Source organism: Myotis lucifugus, unplaced genomic scaffold (genome assembly GCF_000147115.1).
Source record: "Myotis lucifugus unplaced genomic scaffold, Myoluc2.0 scaffold_195, whole genome shotgun sequence".
Classification (NCBI taxonomy): domain Eukaryota; kingdom Metazoa; phylum Chordata; class Mammalia; order Chiroptera; family Vespertilionidae; genus Myotis; species Myotis lucifugus.
The window spans coordinates 1,829,193-1,835,511 of record NW_005871243.1 but is presented as its reverse complement, the minus strand read 5'-3'; the positions used below and the strand labels follow the sequence as shown (position 1 = coordinate 1,835,511).

Genomic DNA, 6,319 nt, shown 5'->3' with positions numbered 1-6,319 from the left:
CCCACTGCTGCATCAACCCCATCATCTACGCTTCGTCGGGAGAAGTTCAGAAACTACCTGTCAGGCTTCTTCCAAAAGCACATCACCCGCCGCCTCTTCAAACGCTGCCCCATCTTCCAGCGAGAGGCCCCTGAGCGCGGGGGCTCCGTCTACTCACGCTCCACAGGGGAGCAGGACATCTCTGTTGGCTTGTGACCTGCACTCGGTTTTTTAGCCCCAGGCTGGGGGTGGGAGCAGCGATTTCAGAAAGGAAGTGGCTGTCATGGAAGGCCAAAGATCCACCCATCTATTTGGCATCTGCCCTTTCATTCTAGAACCAAAACAAGTGGGTAAAATAGCCCCTTGTCATCTGCCCTCCACGGACCTCAGCAATCAACGAATGCTCCCTTCCCTGCAAAAGTTCATTATAAAAAATTGTCCCCCGAGAATTGCTGATGCTTGAGTTTGGTTGCCTGACCAGGAACAACAAAATGAATCAAGACACGTGCTGTAGAGTTTCTTGCCTGCACAAGGTGATGGACAGGTTGTAAATGTGTGTAGAACAGTCCTTGTCTTGCGTGGGGAGGAGAGACTTGGACTTGGTCTGTTATGAAAGGCCGTCTCTTCGTGTGACCCCTCCAAGGTGGGCAGTAAGTTCCCCAGGCACTCAGGCCCAGGTGAGAGTCCATGGCCTGGTGGAGCTGGGAGGAAAGAAGGGGGACCCACTGCTGGTGGAAGAGAAGGATGCTGAGCCCCAAGCTGCAGGCACTGCACGCAAGGGCAAAGCTCTGTGACCGGTTGGGAGGAAGATGTGGGCTGGGGTGTGAAGAACCTGACAGTAGAGCAGGGGCCTTGGCCAGCGTGGCAGGGGTTCATCCAGTGCCCTGAGGAGGACCTGGGAAGGTGAGCATTTAGGGCAGGGGGACCAGCAACATGCAGGTCAGGGTGAGGAGGCCTCCGCTGAGGTCACAGCACAGGCAGGGGTGGGGTGGAGGCGAGTACATTCACAGCATTTAGGGTAAGAGTCAGCCGAGCCGGGCAGATTGAAGTGGGTGCTAAGGGGCACAGAGAGACCCTAGGTTTCAACGTGCAGACTGGAGATGCCCCAAAAGAGGCTTCCAGGAGGTTTAGGTGAAAAGCAGGAGGGGGGGTGGGAGAGGAGGGGTGGGTGTTGTGAGCTCGCACGCAGCCTGGTGCGGACAGACTCTGGCTGTCTCTCATTGATGCCCCAGCTCTCAGAGCATCCTTCCCGCCCCAGCTCAGTCACCAGGCATCTCCTGGAGGCTTTGAAGCAACAGGTGTGTGAATGCGTGTGCCTGAGGCCCAGGAACACTGCCAGCTCAGGTAGGCAACCTACATAGTTCATGAAAGCCCAGAGCTTTATAAGCATTGAGCCAAGAGATGAGGGAAGCCCAAATGACTAAAAGTCTGCCTGCCACACTCACACACACACCCCACCCCACCCCCTCTTCCCCCCACTGTCTAAGCATCGTCTTCCGGATTTAACCCTATCAATAGGCGGAGAGGAGAAGACACTGACTCATTTGGAAACAGGCTGCCCCCAGCTCTATAAGCCACAAAAAGTACCATTGATCAACCTCTGTGTTTCGGGCTGCATGTGGGGCCTTTAGATACTCTTTAAGATGCCTCCTTCAGACAAATCGTACCCAAACTCTAAGGGACTTACCTATTTGGGAGAGAGAACTATGGGGCTTTTTTTCCTCTCTGCAGTTGCTACTTTTCTTACTTAGGACATGCCTGAGGATGTTTTGAATTGAGGTAGCTAGGACCATGGTAGTCAACATTAGGTGAGGAAACATACAGGAGTGAGAATCACCCGGGAGATTGTGTCAGAAAAATAAGGAGGTGTTAATGATTTTTCTCAAACTCTGAAACCTGAACCTTGTGGGTTGTGGTTGTGGACAGGAAGTGACTGAAGTACCTAATCTTTCCCTCTTAAGGCGGTTGAGGGGGCATAAGTAGCATATGATCCCAGCCTCTGGCTTGATTCAGACGTTCTGATATCTTTGTATCTATCTATCTATCTATCTATCTATCTATCTATCTATCTATAGATAGTAGATATATGATAGTCTTTGTATGTATATAGAAAGTTACAAATTGCTTGGAAGAAAATGTGTCTAATAAAATCACCATCTAAAATAATAAATGATATTCTTGTTCTTTCAGTGAAGGGTCCATTTAGACACTAGCACTTAAATTGTGATAGCATTTTGTAAGTAACTGGGAGAATTTCACACATGTATTGAGAACTGTACTTTTTTTAAATAGTATGAATAGTTTTAAAAGTTGACCTGGTACCTGGGTCAAATTTCCAGAATAATTTGTATTTAAAGATGCTGCCTCCAGGATGGAGTTTCTGAGCAACTGACCCTGAAAATGGTTCAATTTCCAATTTAATTCTATGACTCAAATAAAAGAGTTGACACGTTATTGTTGTTGTTTTAAAAAAGCACCCCATGTGTGTTGAGGCATTCGACAGCTGTGTGTGTTTGCAAATGAGGGCGCTAGATAACGCATGGCCTCATGGGCCTGCAGTCCTGAGTTTAAGGCAATGGGATGCGGGAGGAGGAGGTTGGTTGCTATAAAGGCTGCTTTTTGTTCACTTACAGTCTCTCTCAAACACCTGGCTGCGTGCTGGCAAGGATGCCCATGTGGATTTCTGTGCACGCGTCCCATTCTCAGAGAGCACAGGCGTGCCAGGTAGAGGTGATGTCTGTGGACATTCATGGTTGGGAACACACTGGTTTCCAGGTTTGCAGCCTGCTGTGCTGCCACCTTCCAGCAGGTGGCAGCAGAGCCAGCAGCCATCCTACTCGGACGTGGGTGAAATGCGCAGAAGACAAGGACAGCTGGAGCTGGCTCTTAAGACAACTTCGCCCAAACAGCATTGAAGGGCCGCCTTCCATCTCCTAGGCCTAGAGGAGGCATGAGCCCAGGAAGGCCGACAGGGGCTGAAGTTAGAGTAGAGGGACGGGGTCAGGGACACGGGAGACCTGTCCCAGACGATGAAGGCAGCTGTTTGGCAGGTTGGAAGGTGTCAACTTTTAGGGCCGAGATACATCACTTCTTATCTCCTTTCCATCTTAATAAGTGACTCCAGAATGAACATGAAGAAATAGCTGCCCGAGGTGTCTGCAGCCTTACCAGGGCCCGCCCCCATGAGCTCCTTCTGCCCATTTCCCCACTTCTCCTCGGCCTGGACCCTTCACTGCCTACTCTGCTCAGGAGTTCTGACTCCATTCACCATCCCCTGGGGGAAGGGACCCTGCTCCTCCACCCAGGGGCCCCTGCCAACGAGGGCACTGCGTACATGCCGTGCATAAAGTCCTGAGCAGGGAGGAATAAGGTACAAATTCATAAATTAGAATTCCGTTTACACTTGTATTCATTCCAAGGGTTCTCAAGTTTAAGCAGCTCTAAGTTAAAATGCATTGGCATTTTCACTGCTACGATTACATTTACAAGTCATTTGTTTTCTATCGGAGGGAAGAACAGACAACCAAACATGAACATCAACCTCCAAGGGGTAACCTTTCTGATGGAGGTATTCGACTTGCCACCAGCTACCCCGGAGGCTAGAAGTGGAGATGGAAGCGGAGCATAAGGTGGGCTATCTAACTGCCCTCCCTACTAGTCTAACCTGTCCGCTTACAGTGGCAGTGCGAGAGCTTCCCTAACCATCCTGGCCAGGAGGGACAGAAAAGGCAAAACCGAAACGCATTTCCATAGCTCCTTCGCGTTTCAATAAAATCCACTGCAGAAATCTTGTTTGTGTTTTTTCCGAAACATCGCCAAACGTTAATACGTTAAATTATATAGGTCATAATTGTGCCAAATTTTCCTTCAAGCATTTTTACAACTCTTCCTTACGTTTGGCTCCATATTCTTGCTCTTTAATTTGATTGTAAGTTCCGTGTCACTGCAATTCTGTCATGTTTCAGGAATTTATTTTTGCTTCTTTTTCTGAAGGTGGTAACTAGGTTTGTTAAGTATATGTGTAGAAAGAAGTCTTTCCAACGTGATTCAATGGAAAGGCCTTCGTTAAGAACGCTATGCTATACTGCCCCCTTGTGGCCACTTTAGCAATCAACAAGGGCATCCCCCAACCACCTGGGCCACAGAGAATGAAGATGGAGCCTTTTTCCCTTCAGTGGTTTAAAGCTTGTCTGCTGGCATTCTTGTTTTTCTGAAGAACAAGTGGAGTGTGGATGGGGTCGCAGGTTGATGCCTGCGGTGAGATAAAAGTCCCAACTGCCCCTGCCAATCTCTGCAGATCGATGAACTCACGATCTTGCAACAAGGTCCAAAAATGTCTTGTGACAAAGCTTTCTCATAGCCCATAAAACGCCAGAAGCCCCTCCCACATTTCTCTTGCAGGTACCAAGTGTTTGTAGGTGGGTTTCTTTTACATCCACACTCTCCTGTCTCCCTTATTGATATCACCTCACTTTGATCACTTACGGTGTCATAGAATTTGAAACCAGAAAGATTGCGAAGATCAGCCAGTCCAACCCCCTCATTATAGAGAGGAAGACCGGAGCCCACCTCCAGCCCCAGAGATTCTGATGCAGTGTTGTATTGTACCCTGCGAATCACACAAGGACGCCTCAAGAAGTCGAATTAAGGAGCCACATTTATTTCAAAGCCGGGACTACGAGGGGGCAATTTGCTCTCCAAATCTCGTAGGGGCCTTCTTGGCCGAAACATCAGACTTATATAGGCAAATATCACAAAGGTATTGATTACATCTTGAGCTATGGAATGAGGAACCTGGTTTGCAAAAAGCCGTTTGTTACAGAAGCTTCGATTGAGCAAGTTAGTTACAAAGATTAATTATAGTTTCGGGTCTTGGGACCACTGAGTCAACGGAAACACATTATCTGGAGCCACTGAGGCCATTTAGAGTAAGTGTGCTGTCCTGGTCTCCAGGTGCAGAGGAATGTGTTTCGAAAGACCAGTAAGAGCACTCTCCATGGGGGTATTCAAACCACAGTCAATGGAGTAATCAATCAAATGGGATAACTTATATAAGTTCAGAAAATCAAAATAACTTTTCTATTATTTTAGCAAGCAAATAGTTACAGAAGCCAAGTCAGCAGGGTTAAAATATTAAACAGCAATTTTTGCCCAAGCTTGGTTGCTACCTGCTTCAGTAGCAGATCTGGGCGGGCCAGTGCAGAGGTGTGATTTCAGTCTCGGTGCTTCCCCATCGCGCTTGGGCAGCCAGCAGGGAGCCACCGAGGAGGACGGGTGGGAGCAGGGGAGGTGGGTCTGGGATTCAGGGGGGGCCGTGCTTCATCTAGCCTGCACATGGTAGCCACCTGGGGAGCTTTACAAATAGTGACAGCTGACTCCCACCCCCAGGGGTCCTGATTGGGAGGGTGTAGAATGCAGCCTGTGGTTTTTTGACTTTTAGAAGTTCCTGGTGATTCTCAGTATGGCCAAGTTTGACAACCTCTGCCTAAAGCCTGTCCTGCTGAGCATGCAGGAGCCAGGGCTGCAGTCCCAGGAAGACACCCCTTGCCCCACGGCTGCAAGTGGGAGATACAAAGACCAGGGAGAGTCTGGATTCAGCTCCTGCCGTAGACCAATTCCAGCATGTCATAATTTTAAGAGTTTCATCAAAAGGTTGATGAAACGTGGGCACTCAACAGGGTTGAGTCACACATGTAGTCACCTGTTGGGAATGGCTAAAGGCATTTCCCCAAACCTGAATAGGAAACTGATTGTGGCTGCCAGACAGTTAAAGGACATCTTAACTTACATGTTATTGCCTCCTACTGGCCGAACACCTGAACAGCCGTAGGCTATTCCCCCATTCTGACAATGGACTCTGTACCCTTTGAAACCTTACCCTTTGAAGTGTATTATCTCCACCTTGCCTTAGGACAAATTGTGTTCATAAAAGCAAGAGTCCTAGACAAGGAGGAACAGTCTTCAGTTCCTTTAGCTGAAGGTCCTCTGACCCCCAAAGCCTTTCAAAATTATATCTCATCTCCGGACTCTTTATTAGTCTCTGGATTCCTATGTCATCTACGCGCAGCGCCTTTTCCAGATTCCTGAACCCTTCTTGATGCTGGGACATGAACCCCGGCATAAATGGACGCCCGAAGTGGGACTTTCTGAACCCTGGAAGCACCGGCAGCTCCAGATTTTCATAACAGAATGTTAGCACTATCTTCAGCAAGCTGGTTTTTAAAGCATAGGAATCTAGACTTAAGTGGCAGCATGAAGTATCTACAGGAGGCCCTGAGTATTTCACAGTCATTGCTGGTTTGAGATTATGCTTTGACTCATCCATTCCAAGTGAAAAGTA

The 6,319-nt window shown here is 48.4% G+C and overlaps 1 pseudogene; it reads left to right on the top strand.

The window, feature by feature from the left end:
* LOC106698546 overlaps nucleotides 1-3,970 on the top strand; it is a 10,687-nt pseudogene extending 6,717 nt beyond the window's left edge.
* Nucleotides 3,971-6,319: the final 2,349 nt, after the last annotated feature.